This window comes from Hesperophylax consimilis, chromosome 25, assembly GCF_061612785.1.
Source record: "Hesperophylax consimilis isolate HC1 chromosome 25, BYU_Hcon_1.0, whole genome shotgun sequence".
Taxonomy (NCBI): Eukaryota; Metazoa; Arthropoda; class Insecta; order Trichoptera; family Limnephilidae; genus Hesperophylax; species Hesperophylax consimilis.
In genome coordinates this window covers 4,252,960-4,277,453 of record NC_142860.1, presented here as the reverse complement: position 1 = coordinate 4,277,453, position 24,494 = coordinate 4,252,960, and the positions used below count along the sequence as shown (strand labels likewise).

The 24,494-nt window shown below is 33.0% G+C and overlaps 1 long non-coding RNA gene across 1 annotated transcript in view; it reads left to right on the top strand.

Moving 5' to 3' along the window:
- The window catches only part of LOC149411447 (uncharacterized), a 29,138-nt gene extending 5,604 nt beyond the window's left edge, over positions 1-23,534 (top strand). Inside the window, exons 2-3 of the long non-coding RNA XR_016304812.1 lie at positions 1,283-1,620; positions 23,419-23,534. This is a non-coding gene — a long non-coding RNA (uncharacterized LOC149411447). The remainder of the gene's footprint in view (positions 1-1,282; positions 1,621-23,418) is intronic.
- The last annotated feature ends 960 nt before the right edge of the window (positions 23,535-24,494 follow it).

Here is a 24,494-nt window from a genome sequence, read left to right as displayed (position 1 = left end):
AATATGTCTCGACGCCATCTAGTGGGAATTTTAGCACTAACAAAGCCTTTCCTACAAAAATAAAGTTAGTTGTTTGGAGGTGAATAAAATATCTTCTTCTTCTTCAATGGCGCTACAGCCCATTTCGAGCCTTGGCCTCCTTTAACATGAGCCTCCACCGCCCTCTGTCCTCGGCCGTCGTCTTCCAATCTGCAACATGGAGTAGTCCTCTGGCATCTTTCCTGACATCGTCCTCCCATCTCAGCCTAGGTCTGCCCGCCTTTCGTTTGCCTCCCGGGTGTCCTGTTAGAACCTTCTTTGGTACACGTGTTCTTGGCATTCGGTGCACATGTCCTGCCCATCTTAGTCTTTGGAGCCGTAAATGAGTAGAGAGTCTGGGAGCTTGGTAGATGTCATATAGCTCCTTATTGTGGCGGATTCTCCATGCCTCTCCCTCTCGCACCGCTCCTAAGATTCTACCTATTACCTACCGGTAACTACCGATACCTTTCTTTCGAAGATGTCCAGCCGTTCCGCAGACTTTGCTGTCAGTGTTCCCGCCTCACATCCATAGGGCAAGACCGTTCTAATAATTGTTTTATAAAGGGTTATTTTGGTTTTCCTATGGACGTTTCGGGATTTGAACACTGGCAGCAACGCGAAGTAAGTGTTGTTAGCGGCTGTGATGCGCTTTCTTACTTCTACTGGGTCTTCGTTGTCCTGCGTTATGATGGAGCCCAGGTAGGCAAACTCTTCGACCACTTCAAAGTTATAGGAGTTTTTTGAATAAAATATAATAAGCAGTAATTAAGTTTTTAGATTCTCACGGCCAAAAGCATTTTTGTTGTTTGTTTTTGGGGTGTTATGCCGTGTTGCGCTAACTCCTTCTTTAGCCGACGTTTCTTCGGATCTACCGGATCTGCCCTGATGATGGACACTGCAACGCTGTCCGAAACGTCGGCTAAAGAAGGAGTTAGCGCAACACGGCATAACACCCCAAAAACAAACAACAAAAATAAGCAGTAATTGTTGATTGAAGTACTAGTATATATTGAATTATTTGGAGGGTTGGAATTAAGCTGACGTGGCTCAGTGGTCCAGAGCATCTGACCGGAGAAGGCGCGGGCTCAATTTCCGTCGGCGGCATTTATTTTTACTCGAAAGATATTTTCAATTTGTATTGATATTACAGGCGACTAATTATTGCTTATAATAACTTATTATCCTTTGTGCTATGCATATAAACCTTGTCTTATAAACATTAATTTATCATTAAAAATATAATTTATTTTTTTAATTGCAGGATGTCTCTTCAAGGATTTTGAACGATTTTCATCATTCGAAAAGAGCCGATTCTGAGTATCCGAAATTCTTCTCTGTCTTGAGTTGTCCCGTCATTGCTGAGCTTCGTGAGCTCCATTGCAATAATTGTCCTGATGAACCAGGATTCTCACGTTTATGCGCTGCATGGAGGACCAAGGACACTGACGTTGAAGACACGTCCTGTAATTCTTCATCAGACCAAAGCATCAGTGAACTTCCTCTGCTTCTCCTACCAAACTTTTGCAGTGACCACAATCTCCTTCGTGTTTGAGTTCTCAGTTTGGCGAGCAACATGTCTAAAATATCTAAGATAGCAACGTAAGTCAGACCTGTTAATGGCATATTTTTGATACACTTCCAGAAGAAATAATAATCAACTTTATTGTAAAATAAAAATTGACAACAGAAAAAATTGTCATAATATGTAATTCTCCTGCTCTGAAGTTAATTTTGTTTCAACAAATCATTTCAAGCAATATTGCAACATTAAATAAGTCATGTTCCCAGAATTCAGGATGTGGTTTTATTTCCTACCGTTAAGGAAAATAATTTTTAATTTCTTAACCTTATTTTTAAAATACAGATGATGCAATGAGATTCAACGTCACTTTCAGATAGATTAGCATCTTTTGACGCATGTCACAAAATAGGAAAAAATACCTCCATGACCTTTTTTAAATTCTATGTAGCTCAAAATTTTAATCTTCTCCGTAATATATTGGTGCATAACCATTTTATAGAAAATAAATAAAAAAATAATAAATATTTTAAGAAAGTAAATTTTTTTTGACCATTTACAATCCCTATGTGTCGGGTAAAATTTTGAAAATTTTCGAAAATAAGTCGAAGTCATGCTTTAGACAGAGTATGTCAAATCTTTTGCTGAATGTTTTTTATGATGAAGTTATCATTAATGATGATACCCACCATGTTGCAATAAAAGTATTATCGGATGAAAGCATGATGCAATAATTACTTGGGTCTCAAGGATAAATAAACAAAAAGACAAGCATCAACTGGTAGAAAATACATTTAGATAAAACGTTTCTATCCAAAATAGATAATGAAATAAACTATTTAATATTGTTCCTTGCTTATAAATAGGTATTTATTGTTCGGAGAGAGGTTTTGATTAGTTTCAAATTTCAAGCAAATTGTTTTTTTCGTTTGAGGATTTGATACCTACGTTGAAGATAATTAAAATAATTTATTTAAGTTTTTAAGCTGGACTGGATGGATGATGCAATCTCTGTTTACCATTTTACGTGATATATAATATAGAGCTATTAAATTTCAAGGAAAATAGTAAAAAAAAAAAAAAAACACAATAGCTAATTATTATGTAAAATATTTATTTAAATCAAAGGATGATCCTCCAGGGTGGTCGTCGCATCATCTGCGTCCATCGCTCATCGATTGGAGAGCTGGGCTATAAGATGCAGCCATGACAATGAGGTTGGTTGACTTCGATGTCCTGCCCCAGAAGATGGCTAACCGGTGGATAAGTATGGCGCGGAATGAGTGCACCATCCCTTCAGTGAACGTTTTAGAAGAACTGCAGAATCTTGGAAGGTGCCAGCATGCTTTGTTGTAGCACACCGTCAGCTCGTCCGATTGCGTTGCCGGGAATTGTGTCCACACCTCAAAATTGGGCAATCCAGAATGACTTCAAAATGTACTTAGTTACCCAACATTGTCGCCAAAGTGGTAAAACTGCCTTGAGAGCATTCCGGAATATGCGATTGTGCTTTTTATACTGCTTTCAACCCTTGTGTTAATGGCATGGTTATGGTTTCTATATAGTGTTGACTACAGTACAGTCTTGGATTTGATTCCTCTGTAGTAATTTTTATCCTTGCGTTTGGTTATGCACCAATTCAGTTTTCAGATGATTCAAATATCATCAATTCAAAACTACTAGTGCACGCTATTGTCAACAACTGCTGAGCTCTGTTAAATTTATAAAAATTGCAGTAAAAAGTAATCAAACCTATATATTTAAGTGATCAAACGATAAAGACTTTAAAAATCCACAATCTACGTGATTAATAAGTTAAATTCTGCATTGCATTCCATTAAAAGTGTACGAATTTAAATAATACGGAACTGTCAAAATTAATTGTTTTCAAGATTACGTTCAAACTACATCAAAAGTGCTCAATTTTGTTTTTTGCTAAGTGTAACAGTGTTAAATCACCCAGTTTTTTCTTTTTTTAAAAAGTTTTAAATCCAATTCTATTAATATAAAAGTAAAACTATCAAATATTGAAAGTGAAAGATTTAGCAAAAACAGCACTGTCATCTCTCAAGCTGAATTACAATATATGAAGATCTATTATCTCGCCTACTCATAACTCGGAAGTGGTTCAGTGGATAAATCGGTCACGCTGAAAGTTATATCAACGGCGTACGTTCGAGCCCCAACCAAACCAACTAAAATTTTTATATTTTATTTTTATTTTATTTAATCTCTAACGCACGACTGTTAAGTTGCGGGGCGCGTTCAAGGCCCAGAGAATCCATCGAAAATTGAATAAATTAAAAATATTAAAAATCTTCTAACTATGCCTAACTGCTTAGCATGTCCCGAATCGACGGGAACTACATTTGTATGCCTAGTATGTAAAGGAGCATACCATCTTCTCTGCGGTGGAATCACAGAAACCGCTTATCGACGACTGACAATGGAACGGCGCACTCAAATTAAATGCAAGAAGTGCGCAACCGTAGCGGTTGGCACTTCTTCCCAGGCGCAGTCACCGGTTTACGATATCAGTTGTGATAAACCCATTGGATCGGAGAACAGCGAAATCCTGAAAAGTCAAAATGCAATCATCTTACAAAATAATAAAATACTGGATACAATAACCTTCATGAGCAAACAGTATGAAGATATTCTCCTCCGCGTGCGGGAGTTAGAAGATAAAAATATGGTGTTAACAAAACAAAATTCCTCTTTAGAATCCCGAATTGACCTACTAGAAGGCCAGCTTGAAAATGTCGAAAGGTCGGCAAGAGCCAAAAATATAGAGGTGAGGGGAATACCCGAAATAAAGGGAGAAAGTTTGAAAAATATATTCCACAATATATGCCAAACCATTCAATCAAAAGTAAATACTTCAAACATTGAAGCGTCCTACAGGACACAAAAACACAAAAATGGACCTATTGTTTTTAAACTGACCTCGAATCGCGATCGAGAACAATTACTATCGGATATAAAAGCCTTCCACAAACAAGCATCCAGTCCCGAGGAGAAGCTCAACACTCTGAACTTAGGGATTGCCGGACCAAGCTCACCAGTCTACGTTGCGGAACACCTGACATTTCGTGCTAACCACTTGTGGTACCTGGCCCGCAAAGCTACAAAGGAAAATTTTTTTAAGTATTCGTGGATCAAATCAGGGCAGATCTACGTACGTAGAGATATCGGAACACCTGCAATTCGTGTTTCTAATGCGGAGACACTGGCACTACTCTCACCAAATTCATCACAATTATAGTTCTAAAACTATCATGTGTAAAAGTTTTATTGTATCGTATTATTATTTTTTTATTGTACTTGTTTTGAGGTATCACATATATTGTACTGGTGTCAGAATCAAGAATCCGGTAAAAGATACTATTCCTATTTCTATTGCTTTGAAACATCAACATTATTTTCTAACATTGCCAACAGTAAAAACTCTACATACAACTTGTTTTCTAAATTGCTCGCCAAGTTTTGTTCAGCTTCTAGTCCTCATCCAAAGTTTAGCTACCAACACCCTACACCAATTTAAAAAATGGAAGATAATATAAATAATATTTTAGACAATTTGTCGCAGATTCCATGTATCGAAACAAGTAGTTCTGTAGAAGTTCAAAAAACCCTAAATAAATCCAACCTAAAAATATTTTCCATGAATATCAGAAGCATGAACAAAAATTTCAATGAACTAATGATACTACTTACAGAACTTGACTCAGACTTTGACTTGATTATTCTGAGCGAATGCTGGATCAGAGATAACTATATTCCTAAAAACATAAAAAACTATAATCAATACAGTACTCAGAATAACCAATTACAAAATGATGGCGTTATTATATACATAAAAAATCATATACAATACTCTATAAAGGAAATCACAATAACTCACTCAAATTGTCTTAAACTTGAAATAGAAAATAGCGTTACTGTTCTAACTATATACCGATCACCGAGCACTTCCAATATAACACCATTTTTAAACTCGCTTAATCAGTTTCTGGCATGTATTAGAGATCATGAAAATGTTCTAATTATTGGTGATCTAAATATTAATATTATAAATACAATGCATCCTCAAGCAAACGACTACATAAATTTATTAACTCTTCAAGGATTTATCCCAGCTATTACAGCCCCTACTCGTGTCTCAGAGTTATCCGCCAGTTGCATAGACCACGTCTTTGTCAAATGTAAGCTAAATATCAAATCTCTCATATATCAGTGCACTGTGACAGATCACTACGCTACTATCACCTCCATTTCTCATAAAATTCAAAAATTACCAGCATCCACTATACAACTAAAGAAAATTTCTTATGACACTCTCTTCAAACTGGTTTCCAATGAAAACTGGTCAAATTTCTACAAAATTAGCGATCCAAACTTAGCGTGTGAATCTCTCATCAACATCCTACATAAGCATCTGAAAAATGCCACATCCCACACACACAACAATCAAAGTAGTCGTACAATTAAACTAAAACCTTGGATAACTACTGGTATTTTACACTGTATCCGCAAACGTGATAAACTTCATAAATATTGTAAAAATAACCCCACTGATTACGAATCTCTCTTATTTTATAAAAGATACAGAAATGCCTGTAAAAAAATAACCTGTACGGCCAGAGAAGATTATTATAGGAAACAGATAGAGGAAGCTGCGAATGATAATAAAAAAATCTGGAACATTGTCAAAGAAATATGCTACACCGACAAAATTACCACACCCATAAATAAAATAACCATCACAAATAAAACACTAAATGCAACCGAAAATTCAGAAACAATCGCAAATCACTTCAACCAATTCTTCTCTACAATCGGATCGGATCTAGCAAATAATATTTTAAAAAGAAATAGCAAGTCTGAAAATAATCTTGCAAATACTATCTTTCTCGATAATCTGAGCTATGACCCTTTCAATCTCACACTAACAACAGAACAAGAAATCACTGAAATCATCAATTCACTCAAAAATACACACTCCACGGGAGTTGACAATATATCCACTAAACTAATTAAACACCTTAAACCAATCATTGCTAAGCCCCTTGTATACATCACAAATCTAAGTTTTCGAACTGGCCTTTTCCCAAACACTCTAAAACATTCAACAATTATTCCTATCTTTAAATCAGGGGACAGATCAATCGTCAATAACTATAGACCAATATCTCTACTGAGTCCAATCTCTAAAATAATCGAAAAAACAGTAAAACAAAGGCTCTACAAGTTTCTCGAAGAAAATAAAATCCTGTCAAAAAACCAATACGGCTTCCGCAAAGGTCTTAGTGCATCAGATGCAATTGCAGCTTTTACTAAATTAATTTCTGATAACCTCGATAAAAGTCGCAAGCCCCTCGCTGTATTCTTGGATCTGGCTAAAGCCTTTGACACTGTATCTCACCACATACTTTTGAAAAAACTCTCACAGATAGGAATAAAAGGTGTTCCTCTTAAATGGTTTGAGAGCTATCTAACAAATAGGTCCCAGTCAACTATTATTAACTCCGCTAAAGAGTATAGAAGTACAAGTTTGCCAATCACATATGGCGTGCCCCAAGGCAGTGTGTTGGGCCCACTTCTGTTTCTAATATACATTAACTCGTTATGCAATTTGGATACTGGTGGCACTATAATATCTTTTGCCGATGATACGGTTATAATATTTGCAGATGAAAATTTGAATTCAACATTTGAAAAAGCAAATCATGGTATAAATGAAATAAAACACTGGTTAGATTCCAACCTCCTCACTCTAAATATTGAGAAAACTAAATACTTACTTTTTTCCATACGCAAACCTAATCTCCCTCAAAACTATCATAAACTTACCATACATTCATGTTCACAGAAATTCAACATGGCTACATCACCTCACAAAAATTGTTCATGCGATAACCTTATAATATCAAACGAAATTAAGTACTTGGGGGTCATTATAGACAATCAACTGCGATGGGAGGCCCATATAAATTCTACAACAAAAAGGCTTCGCAAATTATGCTACATTTTCTACTCTCTCAGATCTATCCTTAACCTACAAACACTAAGATGTGTATACTTTGCACTTTTTCAATCAATTACTACATATGGTATAGTGGGATGGGGAGGTTGTGCAAAAACGATTCTTCATCCCATGGTTTTAATTCAAAAACTGTTACTAAGGATAATATTCAAATGTAAGCCAACAAACCCATCAGAACCACTTTTTAGAAAACTCAGAATATTAGATATTCGACAATTATATGTTAAGACCATTCTCATATACATACGGAAAAATGACTTGGTGAATAAAACACAACAAAAAATTAACACCCGTTACTCGTCACACCTAAATTGTAAAATTCCCCAAACGAAAACAGCTTTCGCCCAGCGGCAGTTTTCTTATATTGCTCCCAAAATATTCAACTCGCTGAGTATTGATATCAGAAAATCAAAAACTCACAATTTGTATGTCATAAGTGTTCAAAATTGGTTATTTATAAAGGGAAGGAACTTTTTCAAGGAATGCCTGCCATCATTAAATTAAGCTCATTTTCTTTATTAGTCATTTTTGTTTTTTCATTCAATTCTGTAAAGAAAAAAGTTTAATAATTAATTAATTAATCTTTATTTTCATTATTTCAACAAGTTCATTTTCATAATTTCTACTTTATTTTCATTATTTTAACAAGTAAAGTAACCTATTTATTTGCTGATTGTGTTCATTTTATCTCATTAATATCAACAGTTTAAAATACGGTTGATGTACACTTGAGCAATCTACTGAACTGGGAACCAGTAAAAGTGTCACCTATTATACACATACATTGCATGTAAAAAAAAAATACTTAGATTAACAAGTTATCAAATATTACATTTATATAATTATATAAACCTATGTATATAAATTTCGACTACCATAATACGGGCGTGTGTCTAGTGTGGTAGTCGAAAAGCATGTAAAAACTGTACACATTAATATTTCATGAATAAAGAAAAAAAAAAAAAAAAAAAAAAAAAAATATTAAGTTTTAAATATTCTCCTGACGAAGGAAGGGATCTTCCGAAACCGGTAGAGTGAAAATAAAACTATCGTGGTCAAAAACAAATTTATGTGTTTTTATTATAAATTATGATGAGCCACAAAGTGAATGCTTTTTACAATTAGAAAAATATTCGTTCATTTTTCTTAACACAAGGACATTTTTCATCAGTACTTACATTGAAAATTGCACGGCCTTTCGGACGTATTAGCATTACACCTATATTACAATAAGATTATTAGTTTCTCAAATAGCCTTCGAGAGCAAAGGAAGGTGCGTTTAGAAATAAATATGAATTATCTTTTTATCTTAATTTCACACACTGCACGTCAAAGGGTTAGAAACGCAATCATATAAATATTTACACGTGTTCTTACATAACATCTTCCCGTTATCTTTGTTTCTGTTCATTACGGATTCTGTGGAATGTATATAAATTTATCTTCATAAAGTGTTTTTCCATTCCACATCAGAATTTTATTAAAATCACAGTAAATTTTAATTCCGAATCAGTGAAATATCGTGTTCAATAAGTCATTTAAATAAAGTTTCAGTTCTAAAAAAGTTTAAGTGTAAAAATGCAGTTCTCTACAGTGTTTAAAATTTTATCTTCTGTGTTTTTTCTGTTGAATCTAATGATCGGAGGGGCACAGGGAACAGATTGGTTAGTGAAGGCTCCACCAATCAAATGTCAACCTGGGTTCATCAGGGTCGGGAGATTTTGTAGGGTAATAACTGTTCCACAACAGTAGTTAATATTAGCTTCTGTATATATCCGGTTTGTTGTGTGTTTTGTGTATATATATACACAAAACACACAACAGACAACACATTAATTAATGTCATCAGAGAAAAAACAATAAAATTAAATCAATACATAAATTGAAAACAGATTCAAATCGTTCGTCTGAAAGCTGAAGCAAAACAGATTCAAATCTTTCATCTGAAACCTGAAGCAAAACAGATTCAAATCTATCATCTGAAAACTGAATTGGTGCATAACCAAACGCAAGGACAAGAACCACAGCGACTGATGCACAAGGGCAGCAACGGCACCAACAATCGTAGCGAAATCACCGAAGCAGACACCTTCAATATGTAGAATAAATGCTTCATGGGATACTTGTGTGTACTTTATTTGATGTGAGGAATCGCTATAAACTCCTCACATTATGGAATAAAATAAATTATTATTTTAAATAATACAAACAGAACATAATTTTCATTTCCGCTTTAGTAGACTTTATCTATAATAGAGATAAATTGACTTTAATAAAACTGTAGCTAACCACGTTATCAGCTGGATAGTGGGATAAATCATAAATACGAGTATAATGCACCTACCTGTTTGGCGAAAATCTGTTTTTAATTTGCTACGAAAAATTGCCTGATACAGTATGTATGTTTACAATTCCTATATTCTTAACTCCAACCACTTCAAACATGTATTTAATAATCTTATTTAATGATAACTTTGCACAAACAGCTTCACAAGATCACCATTACAACCTACAACTAAAACGAAAAATTTATTATTCTCTATTATACATACCTACCTACATATTTATGTCACTTATCCTTCTTTGTTTTTGTTGTCATCTTTGAACGTAGGTTGGCCATCACCGGAGAATTGTTCAACCTACTGTCTGCAGTCTGGAACAATTCAGAATTTGGAAAATTAAAAATGAAATAATTCTCTATAATATTATTTAAAATACCCCCTCTTGCAAATAAAACCATTAAAAAAATAACCGACCTCAAAAGAAATATTAAGGTATGGATTATGGACACGGGAAAGAAGAATATAGATACAGTGTTGCAACATAACAAAAATTAACACTTATATTATACATTTCTTTTACATACGGCTTTATAATATTTTAACATACGACAAAAAATTTTCATGAAAAAATGAACGTGCTTATCAAAAAACATGACCTAATTTATAATTCATAAACAAAACCATGTACAATGTGACCTTAGAGCGGGGCACCCCGTTAAGGTCACATTCTTTTCGACTTTTGTAAAAATTATATAAATAATAAAAAAATCATTTTATAAAATATTTATAAGTAAAACAGAATTGGATAATAATTATTATGTCCCAATTTTTATTGAACACAATTTAGAAAAGGTAAAAAAATATATATATATATATATTTTTTTTTTTTTATTATTTTAAAATGAATCATAATGTTATTAAAAAAACTGATTAAACGTTCGCACAATGTTATGTTTTGAAATTATAAATGTAATATGTTTTTGTGTTGATGGTATTCAAGTTGGACACAGGCCCTACAAAATTATTACGCGTCAGCCTAAAAGACACGAGAATAACAGAAACATCTGAAGTCAAGTTCTTAAGACACATCGTAATTGCAAGCTTAATGGTGATTAGGATATTGAGGGACAAAGAAGATCACTGTGTGTTAGGGCAAATTTGATTTCTCGAAGATTTAACAAGTGTAGCCCTGAAGCAAAAAGGCAACTAAAGAAAAATACAGCGTCTCTTAAAAGAATGGAAGAACAACGCGTATCGAATTCTTTTTGGATTACCCCAGTACTGCTGTGCCACTGAGATGTTCGAAGAAAAGCGCGTTCCCGGATTCCTAGCCCTGATCACCAGCTGCAGAATGCGACAACGCACTTGTGATGGCAGCACTGGACTTCTGGCTGGATCCTATTTACAGGCGATGGAGTCAATTCCTGATATCATAGATGTACTTCCCATTTAAATAAAATGAATAAAGAAATTCATCTTCCCTCTTGAATTCACCCTTCAGCTAGAAAAAATTGTAAAAAAATATCACTCTGTTAATCTTGATCTTGATCTATTGAATTTATTTGCAAAGTAATTTTTTTAAAGAAATTAAATAGTTTTATTTAGGTACCGAAATAGTCCACTGTTCCCATATTGTTTATCAATTCTATTCACGCAATAAATAAATAATAATAATTCGTAGTTTTAAAAATAATTGAACAAGAACAGAAAATCTAATGAAATGACGCACAATTTTGATACCAAACAATTGTGTCCTCTGAGATAACACAGTAAATTTCCGAAATGCATGACTCGAATAGATAAGGAAGGGAAAAACCACAGAAATAATAATTTTCAAGAGATTTAGTACTTAAATTTGATGTTATTTCACTAACAAGTCTAACCACTAACCCGTTGACTGATGCGTGCATGTAAATAAATCTATATTAATTTTATAATAAGACTTGTCTATATTCAATTTATGATCTAGAGACCCTTATACGTTTGATCTCTTTTATTACACCACTTAAAGAAATGATTTTTTAAATCATTGTCTGTGAAATCAGAAACGTCCAAAATGCATACGTATTTAATAGAAATACTTTTAAAATGTGTTTTTCAACTTCATTTAATTTCGTAACAATGAAAAATAAACCCAGCCATGTATTTATTATAACATGTTATTGCCATTTTTTTAAATCCATTGACTATACTAGTTAAAGCAGGTTTAACTGTTAGTACGCTTGTATTTATCTGATAAACTAAAAACATTAAAAACAAAGGCATTGGACAGTTACAAGGTTTAGTAGTTACATTCAAGTTGAGAACATCCCTCTACGTCCAGTATATTAGATTATATTTACCATTGTGTTGATATTTGGTATTAATATCTTGTTACTGCACTCTGTATTCATCTTGTATCGTAACATGATAACTTGTTATGTCATAAGTGTAAAAGTCCAAATGGGGCTTCAATAAATAAATAACATTATAGGTTACCAAAATACTTATTGAGAGCACAGTATTTTTGGTACGAGTTGGTTTAGAATTGAACAGAATTGACTTTTTTCACGCACTGCATGTCGGCAGGTTAAAAACATAATTGCTAAATATCATTTCACCGTTATCTCGGTTGATTTTTATTCCGGATACAGGAAAATGTATATAAATCTATTTCAGAAAGTATATTTTCCACTACACATCAGAATATTATTAAAATCACAGTCCACTTTTATCCTGGATCTTAAAGCATTGTGTCCAAAAAATACATTAAAAAAGTTTCTGTTCGAAAAGAGAAGTGAAAATGCAGTTCTTGACGGTATTTAAAATGTTTACTTCTTTGTTTTTGTTGTTAAATGTCATTAGATTTAATTATTGCTGTGCTCCATCTTATCCGCTCTACAAACAAGAGTACTCAAAACATTTGTTGTTGGTAACTAGTCCTAAATTCGAATGTCCGGAAACGTTCGTTCGGGTCGGGAAATATTGTAAGAAATCACAACCAAGATATTAAGGCAAGGATAGATACCAGTATAAACACCGGAATCGTTTTATCATCAATGTAAGGATCGAAACTATAAAAACATTCCGCTCAAAATCTACAACAAATCATGAGATCTCTCAGGACAGTGAGAACAGTGGAAGAAACATCTTAATATAAAATAGGTACGTATAAAGAACAATGTGAAGTCCCATACAACTGAAAGGTCTCAGAACCTTAATAATCTATTATTAACACAAGGACAGAAAGCAGAATCAACACCATCAGAACCTGGCTATTTATAATACATGAATAGAAACCAATATAAATACCATCAAAACCAAGCTATTTCTAACACAGGGATAAAAACCAGTATAAACACCGAAATTATTTTATCATCAGTGCAAGGGTCAAAATCAGAATTACGAAAACATAAAAAAAATTGTAAGCAATCAAAACATGTCTCAGGACTGTAAAGACAGAGGAAGAAAATCTAAAATTAATATAAGTAGGTAATGTGGAGTCCCGTACAACTGAAAGGAATCATTATATTTGGCCTTAAATGGAAAGGATTGAGATTCTGTAGCTCCTAAATAAAGCAATAAGTGGACCGTGTTAAAAGATTTCCAAACATTACATCAGTATTCATAACCAAGTGAATGCCTCTAAGGAAGCCAACCAGAGGCAGAATGAAGAAGAATTGGATAAACTGTACAGGAAGGAGTGGAGAAGTACGAAAAGGTGCCAATATTGAAGAAGAATAACTAGTCAAGTTACTGTTTTTGGTACAGGAAGACAAATCCAGCTCTGGAGAAAAGCGCTAATGAAAATAGGCCAGATATCTACCAAAAATAGTTATTTTACAGTTTAATTTTAAACCATCAACACCAAAAAAGAATAAATCAAATAAATCACTCGGAATTTCTTATTTTGCCTGAATATAAATAAAATAAAAATGTGTAGTCATCTTTTACTTAAGCCCCCTATTCGAACACAACAGAGTTTTTTAATGTTTTTTTTTTATTATTTAAATAAATTACCATAATGGCGACATATGACTCTAATAACAGTGGTTTGCTCTTCGTTCACATTTTAAATATTTCTAATGAACGTATTACTTATAATTAGATAGAAACTTATTTCAAAATGTATTTTTGTGCCAGTTGATGCTTGCCTATTTGTTTATTTACCACAGCAATCAATTGAAAATATACCCACCATTACCAACTTTTAAAAGTTCGCCCCCATACGGACGTATGCGTATAAGAAATACACCTTCATTATAATAATATTATAGGTGACTCAAATCAAAACCTCCTAGATCACAAGGTCTCTACACTCATTCAAAGCAGCCTCCTAACTTGTATGGGATTTTACAACACATTTTGTTTCATTTGTTTTTTTCACTTTATTCTTATTTATTAAAACATCTAATGTTTTAGTAAATAAAAAAATATATTTTTTGGAGGTTCTTATACAAGTTAGGAGGCTGATTTGATTCAGTGTTCCGGACTTGTGATCTAGGAGGTTTTGCTGAAATACGCTTTTAGTTTGTAAATTTCACAAACTGCATGCCAACGAGTTAAGAACGCAATCACAAATATATTTAAACGTGTTCTTAGCTAATGTTTCCCCTCAAGTTTTTTTCCGGATACAGTAAAATAAACAGTGTTTTTTCCATTTCACATCCGAGTATTATTTAAATGACAGTCCATCTTTTTCCTGGATCAGTAAAATACAGGGTTTTCCGATAAGAGGTGTTATTTTGATATTCAAAGAAACTTTTCTCGTAAAAGATCAATGGTTTCGTTGCTTGTGTGGCACATAGCGCCATCTTGTTGAAAGTAAACGATGTCCAGATCAATACCATCCAATTCCGGCCATAAAAAAATCATTAATCATCTCTCGATAGCGCAATCCATTCACCGTAACTGTTGCTCCAGCCTCATTTTCTAAAAAGTAATGTCCAATGACTCTGCTGGACCATAAACCGCACCAAACAGTCACACGTTGAGGATAGAGAGGCTTTTTAACAATAACTCTTGGGTTTTCCGAGCCCAAGATGTGATAATTTTGCTTGTTGACGAAGCCACCGAGGTGGAAATGGTCCTCATCACTCAAGATGATTATTCGATGGAATTCTAATAATTAATAATAGTGAATTTCAATCATTTCAATGCGTTGTTGAAGCGTGCATCGTTCCATTTTTATTAATGGCGTAGTTTTTACTTGTCAAATGTTAAAAAATGACAGCTTCAAAAGTAACATCTACGGAAATAGCGGGCTATTCAAAATAACACCTGTTATTGGAGAACCCTACATAATGTTCCAATTGCAAAAATTGAGATAACGCAATTCTTTTCGTTTGCGTTTCTTTGTTGTTGAATGTATTAACCGAAGGAACACAGGTAAAAATTTGTATGGTGTTCTGTATTACTATTATACACTCTATACTATAAAATACTGTAACTCTTTCAACTTTTGAAAACTATTATTTTTCGTGGTGGAATATGACTTTAATCTGTATGTACTTAAGAGGAAGCTACAATCCAAAACTGTGTATATTCTTGTTATGCCTTATATTGTAGGTAATAGGCATTAAAATCGCTTGACAAACGGAGTCTAGAAACGTTCGATTTCAAACTGGTTTTTATTAATTTTGTAAATAATTTTATAAGAAACAAAAAAGTTAATCAAGTGTCACAGATAATTTTAGCTACAATTCCGTATTTTTTTTAAGTTTTTTCGCGTTGTTACGCGTTCATACATTTATATTGGAAAGATATTTTTTTTAGTATGTTAGATTTATATTTTTTACTGAGAATTTTTTTTTTATTTGTATTCTACTCAAGCGAAACGATAAGAAAATTTTCAATTTATCTAATGCATATTTTTTGGTATTCATAATGTACAACAATTTGTTATAAAGATTAATCAAAATAGTTATTTAGCATTAAGCTTCGCCTTAAAGCGCCTGCAGACTAGAGACTTTAGTCAGGGCAGTAGTTAGAAACAATCCTAAAATTCATACAAATTCAACAAAAGTTTCACTCGTATTTATAAGGAACTGTCGCCGTGACAAAAGTCTCTTGTATGCGAGAATTCTGAATCACTTGCCTTGATTTGAAAAGAATCATTTTTGTATTTTTCTGATCACATATTCCACCAGTTCCAACTTTTAAAAGTTCACGCCAAAACAGACGTATGAGCAATATGCCTTTGGTATAATAATATTATAGGTCACTTAAATACGCCTTAAGAGCAAAGCATTTTTGGTACAGGGTATCAAGAATGGCTTAATACTATAAATTTCACACACTGCATGTCAACGGGTTAGAACTGAAAACACACATATATTTACACGTGTTCTTAAATAACTTTATCACGTTATATCAGTTTCCGGTCATTCCGGATGCTGTGATATGAATATAAATTTATCTTCAGAAAGTGTTTTTCTATTCCACATCAGAATATCATTCAAATCACAGTCCACTTTAATTATAGTACAGTAAAATATCGTGTCCAAAAATAATTTAAATCAAGTTCCAGTTGTAAAAAAGTATAAGTTTGAAAATGCAGTTCTTTACAGTGTTTAAAATTTTATCTTCTGTGTTTTTGCTGATGAATCTAATGATCGAAGGGGCACAGGGAACAGATTGGTTAGTGAAGGCTCCACCAATCAAATGTCATCCTGGGTTCATCAGGGTCGGGAGATTTTGTAGGGTAATAACTGTTCCACAACGGTAGTATTAAAACCAAACAAAAAACACAAAGCGCATTCATTCATGACTTTAGAGAAAAAAAACAATAAGCATAGAAACCACATTCTAATCGTTCATCTGAAACCTTAAGCAAAACTGAATTGGTCGATAACCAAACGCAAGGATCAAAATTATTACAGCAGAATCAAATACAAGGCCTTGCTATAGTGAAGTCAACAACATATAGAAACCAGAGCCATGCCACTATTAACACACATATAGAAATCAGTATCGAAACCACAATCTCATATGTCGGAGTGCTCTCAAAACGGTTCTATCACTTTAACGACAATTTCAAGAGACAAAGTACTTTTTAAGATATTCTGCTCTGCTCCATACATACACATCTGATCTTTGAACACAATACCCAGCTTCACAATGAGACGAGTTGATGGTGTGCTACAACAAAGCATGCTGGAAACTTCTAAGATTCTGCAGTTCTTCTGAAACGTTCACTGAAGAGAGGGTGCACTTATTCCACGACTTGCTTCGCTACCGTCTAGCCAGCTTCTGGGGCAGGACACAGAAGTCAACCAATGTCATTGTGCTGCTGATGCAGATGATGCGGTGACCCCAAGATCCATCCTTTAATATGTTTCATTTATATATTTATTTTTATTCTCTGTTATCATCTCATTAGGCTTTTGATTTTATTTTTATATTTTTCTTGAACTTTACAATTGCACATATCCCTGATGAAATGGCAGACTGGGGTTGCCACCCGGTCCCATTGGATTAAAAACTTCAATAATTTATGATCAACACAAGGATCCAAGCCAGAAACAAAAAACAATTGACTCGAAATTTGAAACGAATCAAAACATCCTTCAGGACAATAAATACCTTGTAGTAGAAAAATCTACAAACAATAATAAAAAGTTTATTTCATTGAAAAAAGCATGAAACAAGAATAAAAAGTTTTTTTCATTCACCCTTTTGGATAGAAAACTAAATCAAAATGTATTTTCTGCCAGTTGATGCTTACTTTTTTGTTTATTTACCATCCCAAACATATTCCCAAATGTGTGCGTACTTAAGGAAATAAAATGACTTTATTCAAAGGTAATATTATAAACGATTGCTTAATCACTTGCCTGGAGTCAAAGAGAAAAATATTCATAATAAAAACACATAAATTTGTTTTTGACCACGATAGTTTTATTTTCACTCTACCGGTTTCGGAAATACGAGTGAAACTTTTGTTGAATTTGTATGAATTTTAGGATTGTTTCTAACTACTGCCCTGACTAAAGTCTCTAGTCTGCAGGCGCTTTAAGGCGAAGCTTAATGCTAAATCACTATTTTGATTAATCTTTATAACAAATTGTTGTACATTATGAATACCAAAAAATATGCATTAGATAAATTGAAAATTTTCTTATCGTTTCGCTTGAGTAGAATACAAATAAAAAAAAAATTCTCAGTAAAAAATATAAATCTAACATACTAAAAAAAATATCTTTCCAATATAAATGTATGAACGCGTAACAACGCGAAAAAACTTAAAAAAAATACGGAATTGTAGCTAAAATTATCTGTGACACTTGATTAACTTTTTTGTTTCTTATAAAATTATTTACAAAATTAATAAAAACCAGTTTGAAATCGAACGTTTCTAGACTCCGTTTGTCAAGCGATTTTAATGCCTATTACCTACAATATAAGGCATAACAAGAATATACACAGTTTTGGATTGTAGCTTCCTCTTAAGTACATACAGATTAAAGTCATATTCCACCACGAAAAATAATAGTTTTCAAAAGTTGAAAGAGTTACAGTATTTTATAGTATAGAGTGTATAATAGTAATACAGAACACCATACAAATTTTTACCTGTGTTCCTTCGGTTAATACATTCAACAACAAAGAAACGCAAACGAAAAGAATTGCGTTATCTCAATTTTTGCAATTGGAACATTATGTAGGGTTCTCCAATAACAGGTGTTATTTTGAATAGCCCGCTATTTCCGTAGATGTTACTTTTGAAGCTGTCATTTTTTAACATTTGACAAGTAAAAACTACGCCATTAATAAAAATGGAACGATGCACGCTTCAACAACGCATTGAAATGATTGAAATTCACTATTATTAATTATTAGAATTCCATCGAATAATCATCTTGAGTGATGAGGACCATTTCCACCTCGGTGGCTTCGTCAACAAGCAAAATTATCACATCTTGGGCTCGGAAAACCCAAGAGTTATTGTTAAAAAGCCTCTCTATCCTCAACGTGTGACTGTTTGGTGCGGTTTATGGTCCAGCAGAGTCATTGGACATTACTTTTTAGAAAATGAGGCTGGAGCAACAGTTACGGTGAATGGATTGCGCTATCGAGAGATGATTAATGATTTTTTTATGGCCGGAATTGGATGGTATTGATCTGGACATCGTTTACTTTCAACAAGATGGCGCTATGTGCCACACAAGCAACGAAACCATTGATCTTTTACGAGAAAAGTTTCTTTGAATATCAAAATAACACCTCTTATCGGAAAACCCTGTATTTTACTGATCCAGGAAAAAGATGGACTGTCATTTAAATAATACTCGGATGTGAAATGGAAAAAACACTGTTTATTTTACTGTATCCGGAAAAAAACTTGAGGGGAAACATTAGCTAAGAACACGTTTAAATATATTTGTGATTGCGTTCTTAACTCGTTGGCATGCAGTTTGTGAAATTTACAAACTAAAAGCGTATTTCAGCAAAACCTCCTAGATCACAAGTCCGGAACACTGAATCAAATCAGCCTCCTAACTTGTATAAGAACCTCCAAAAAATATATTTTTTTATTTACTAAAACATTAGATGTTTTAATAAATAAGAATAAAGTGAAAAAAACAAATGAAACAAAATGTGTTGTAAAATCCCATACAAGTTAGGAGGCTGCTTTGAATGAGTGTAGAGACCTTGTGATCTAGGAGGTTTTGATTTGAGTCACCTATAATATTATTATAATGAAGGTGTATTTCTTATACGCATACGTCCGTATGGGGGCGAACTTTTAAAAGTTGGTAATGGTGGGTATATTTTCAATTGATTGCTGTGGTAAATAAACAAATAGGCAAGCATCAACTGGCACAAAAATACATTTTGAAATAAGTTTCTATCTAATTATAAGTAATACGTTCATTAGAAATATTTAAAATGTGAACGAAGAGCAAACCACTGTTATTAGAGTCATATGTCGCCATTATGGTAATTTATTTAAATAATAAAAAAAAAACATTAAAAAACTCTGTTGTGTTCGAATAGGGGGCTTAAGTAAAAGATGACTACACATTTTTATTTTATTTATATTCAGGCAAAATAAGAAATTCCGAGTGATTTATTTGATTTATTCTTTTTTGGTGTTGATGGTTTAAAATTAAACTGTAAAATAACTATTTTTGGTAGATATCTGGCCTATTTTCATTAGCGCTTTTCTCCAGAGCTGGATTTGTCTTCCTGTACCAAAAACAGTAACTTGACTAGTTATTCTTCTTCAATATTGGCACCTTTTCGTACTTCTCCACTCCTTCCTGTACAGTTTATCCAATTCTTCTTCATTCTGCCTCTGGTTGGCTTCCTTAGAGGCATTCACTTGGTTATGAATACTGATGTAATGTTTGGAAATCTTTTAACACGGTCCACTTATTGCTTTATTTAGGAGCTACAGAATCTCAATCCTTTCCATTTAAGGCCAAATATAATGATTCCTTTCAGTTGTACGGGACTCCACATTACCTACTTATATTAATTTTAGATTTTCTTCCTCTGTCTTTACAGTCCTGAGACATGTTTTGATTGCTTACAATTTTTTTTTATGTTTTCGTAATTCTGATTTTGACCCTTGCACTGATGATAAAATAATTTCGGTGTTTATACTGGTTTTTATCCCTGTGTTAGAAATAGCTTGGTTTTGATGGTATTTATATTGGTTTCTATTCATGTATTATAAATAGCCAGGTTCTGATGGTGTTGATTCTGCTTTCTGTCCTTGTGTTAATAATAGATTATTAAGGTTCTGAGACCTTTCAGTTGTATGGGACTTCACATTGTTCTTTATACGTACCTATTTTATATTAAGATGTTTCTTCCACTGTTCTCACTGTCCTGAGAGATCTCATGATTTGTTGTAGATTTTGAGCGGAATGTTTTTATAGTTTCGATCCTTACATTGATGATAAAACGATTCCGGTGTTTATACTGGTATCTATCCTTGCCTTAATATCTTGGTTGTGATTTCTTACAATATTTCCCGACCCGAACGAACGTTTCCGGACATTCGAATTTAGGACTAGTTACCAACAACAAATGTTTTGAGTACTCTTGTTTGTAGAGCGGATAAGATGGAGCACAGCAATAATTAAATCTAATGACATTTAACAACAAAAACAAAGAAGTAAACATTTTAAATACCGTCAAGAACTGCATTTTCACTTCTCTTTTCGAACAGAAACTTTTTTAATGTATTTTTTGGACACAATGCTTTAAGATCCAGGATAAAAGTGGACTGTGATTTTAATAATATTCTGATGTGTAGTGGAAAATATACTTTCTGAAATAGATTTATATACATTTTCCTGTATCCGGAATAAAAATCAACCGAGATAACGGTGAAATGATATTTAGCAATTATGTTTTTAACCTGCCGACATGCAGTGCGTGAAAAAAGTCAATTCTGTTCAATTCTAAACCAACTCGTACCAAAAATACTGTGCTCTCAATAAGTATTTTGGTAACCTATAATGTTATTTATTTATTGAAGCCCCATTTGGACTTTTACACTTATGACATAACAAGTTATCATGTTACGATACAAGATGAATACAGAGTGCAGTAACAAGATATTAATACCAAATATCAACACAATGGTAAATATAATCTAATATACTGGACGTAGAGGGATGTTCTCAACTTGAATGTAACTACTAAACCTTGTAACTGTCCAATGCCTTTGTTTTTAATGTTTTTAGTTTATCAGATAAATACAAGCGTACTAACAGTTAAACCTGCTTTAACTAGTATAGTCAATGGATTTAAAAAAATGGCAATAACATGTTATAATAAATACATGGCTGGGTTTATTTTTCATTGTTACGAAATTAAATGAAGTTGAAAAACACATTTTAAAAGTATTTCTATTAAATACGTATGCATTTTGGACGTTTCTGATTTCACAGACAATGATTTAAAAAATCATTTCTTTAAGTGGTGTAATAAAAGAGATCAAACTTATAAGGGTCTCTAGATCATAAATTGAATACAGACAAGTCTTATTATAAAATTAATATAGATTTATTTACATGCACGCATCAGTCAACGGGTTAGTGGTTAGACTTGTTAGTGAAATAACATCAAATTTAAGTACTAAATCTCTTGAAAATTATTATTTCTGTGGTTTTTCCCTTCCTTATCTATTCGAGTCATGCATTTCGGAAATTTACTGTGTTATCTCAGAGGACACAATTGTTTGGTATCAAAATTGTGCGTCATTTCATTAGATTTTCTGTTCTTGTTCAATTATTTTTAAAACTACGAATTATTATTATTTATTTATTGCGTGAATAGAATTGATAAACAATATGGGAACAGTGGACTATTTCGGTACCTAAATAAAACTATTTAATTTCTTTAAAAAAATTACTTTGCAAATAAATTCAATAGATCAAGATCAAGATTAACAGAGTGATATTTTTTTACAATTTTTTCTAGCTGAAGGGTGAATTCAAGAGGGAAGATGAATTTCTTTATTCATTTTATTTAAATGGGAAGTACATCTATGATATCAGGAATTGACTCCATCGCCTGTAAATAGGATCCAGCCAGAAGTCCAGTGCTGCCATCACAAGTGCGTTGTCGCATTCTGCAGCTGGTGATCAGGGCTAGGAATCCGGGAACGCGCTTTTCTTCGAACATCTCAGTGGCACAGCAGTACTGGGGTAATCCAAAAAGAATTCGATACGCGTTGTTCTTCCATTCTTTTAAGAGACGCTGTATTTTTCTTTAGTTGCCTTTTTGCTTCAGGGCTACACTTGTTAAATCTTCGAGAAATCAAATTTGCCCTAACACACAGTGATCTTCTTTGTCCCTCAATATCCTAATCACCATTAAGCTTGCAATTACGATGTGTCTTAAGAACTTGACTTCAGATGTTTCTGTTATTCTCGTGTCTTTTAGGCTGACGCGTAATAATTTTGTAGGGCCTGTGTCCAACTTGAATACCATCAACACAAAAACATATTACATTTATAATTTCAAAACATAACATTGTGCGAACGTTTAATCAGTTTTTTTAATAACATTATGATTCATTTTAAAATAATAAAAAAAAAAATATATATATATATATATTTTTTTTTACCTTTTCTAAATTGTGTTCAATAAAAATTGGGACATAATAATTATTATCCAATTCTGTTTTACTTATAAATATTTTATAAAATGATTTTTTTATTATTTATATAATTTTTACAAAAGTCGAAAAGAATGTGACCTTAACGGAGTGCCCCGCTCTAAGGTCACATTGTACATGGTTTTGTTTATGAATTATAAATTAGGTCATGTTTTTTGATAAGCACGTTCATTTTTTCATGAAAATTTTTTGTCGTATGTTAAAATATTATAAAGCCGTATGTAAAAGAAATGTATAATATAAGTGTTAATTTTTGTTATGTTGCAACACTGTATCTATATTCTTCTTTCCCGTGTCCATAATCCATACCTTAATATTTCTTTTGAGGTCGGTTATTTTTTTAATGGTTTTATTTGCAAGAGGGGGTATTTTAAATAATATTATAGAGAATTATTTCATTTTTAATTTTCCAAATTCTGAATTGTTCCAGACTGCAGACAGTAGGTTGAACAATTCTCCGGTGATGGCCAACCTACGTTCAAAGATGACAACAAAAACAAAGAAGGATAAGTGACATAAATATGTAGGTAGGTATGTATAATAGAGAATAATAAATTTTTCGTTTTAGTTGTAGGTTGTAATGGTGATCTTGTGAAGCTGTTTGTGCAAAGTTATCATTAAATAAGATTATTAAATACATGTTTGAAGTGGTTGGAGTTAAGAATATAGGTATTGTAAACATACATACTGTATCAGGCAATTTTTCGTAGCAAATTAAAAACAGATTTTCGCCAAACAGGTAGGTGCATTATACTCGTATTTATGATTTATCCCACTATCCAGCTGATAACGTGGTTAGCTACAGTTTTATTAAAGTCAATTTATCTCTATTATAGATAAAGTCTACTAAAGCGGAAATGAAAATTATGTTCTGTTTGTATTATTTAAAATAATAATTTATTTTATTCCATAATGTGAGGAGTTTATAGCGATTCCTCACATCAAATAAAGTACACACAAGTATCCCATGAAGCATTTATTCTACATATTGAAGGTGTCTGCTTCGGTGATTTCGCTACGATTGTTGGTGCCGTTGCTGCCCTTGTGCATCAGTCGCTGTGGTTCTCTCGATTAAGAGCTGGAGAGAGCAATTCCATATTGAATATTAAACGTATGGTTGTTGATGTTGTTGTTGCGCTTGATGTCGTTAGTATTTTTTTTTGCTTTTGTGCTTGAAACAGTTGCTTTGGATGCTGAATCGGCTACTGTTGTTGCAATCATATTGGTCTACGATTGGGCTGTTGGCTGGTGCTTGTGTTGCCATAGTTTTGGATTGCTGGTCTTTTATAATATTGGTTCAACTCGAGTGCTGTGATATTGTTTAAGTGAAGGTTCAGTTGTTCGTACGATTGAACTGTTTGCTGATGCTTAGGTTGCCATAGTTGCAGATTGTTAGTCTTGTATCTTATTAATCCAAATAAATAGTCGTTCTATTCTGCATAGTGAATGCATTGATGTTGCTACATTTGTTATTATTGTTGATTGCTTGATGATTTTCTTGCAGTT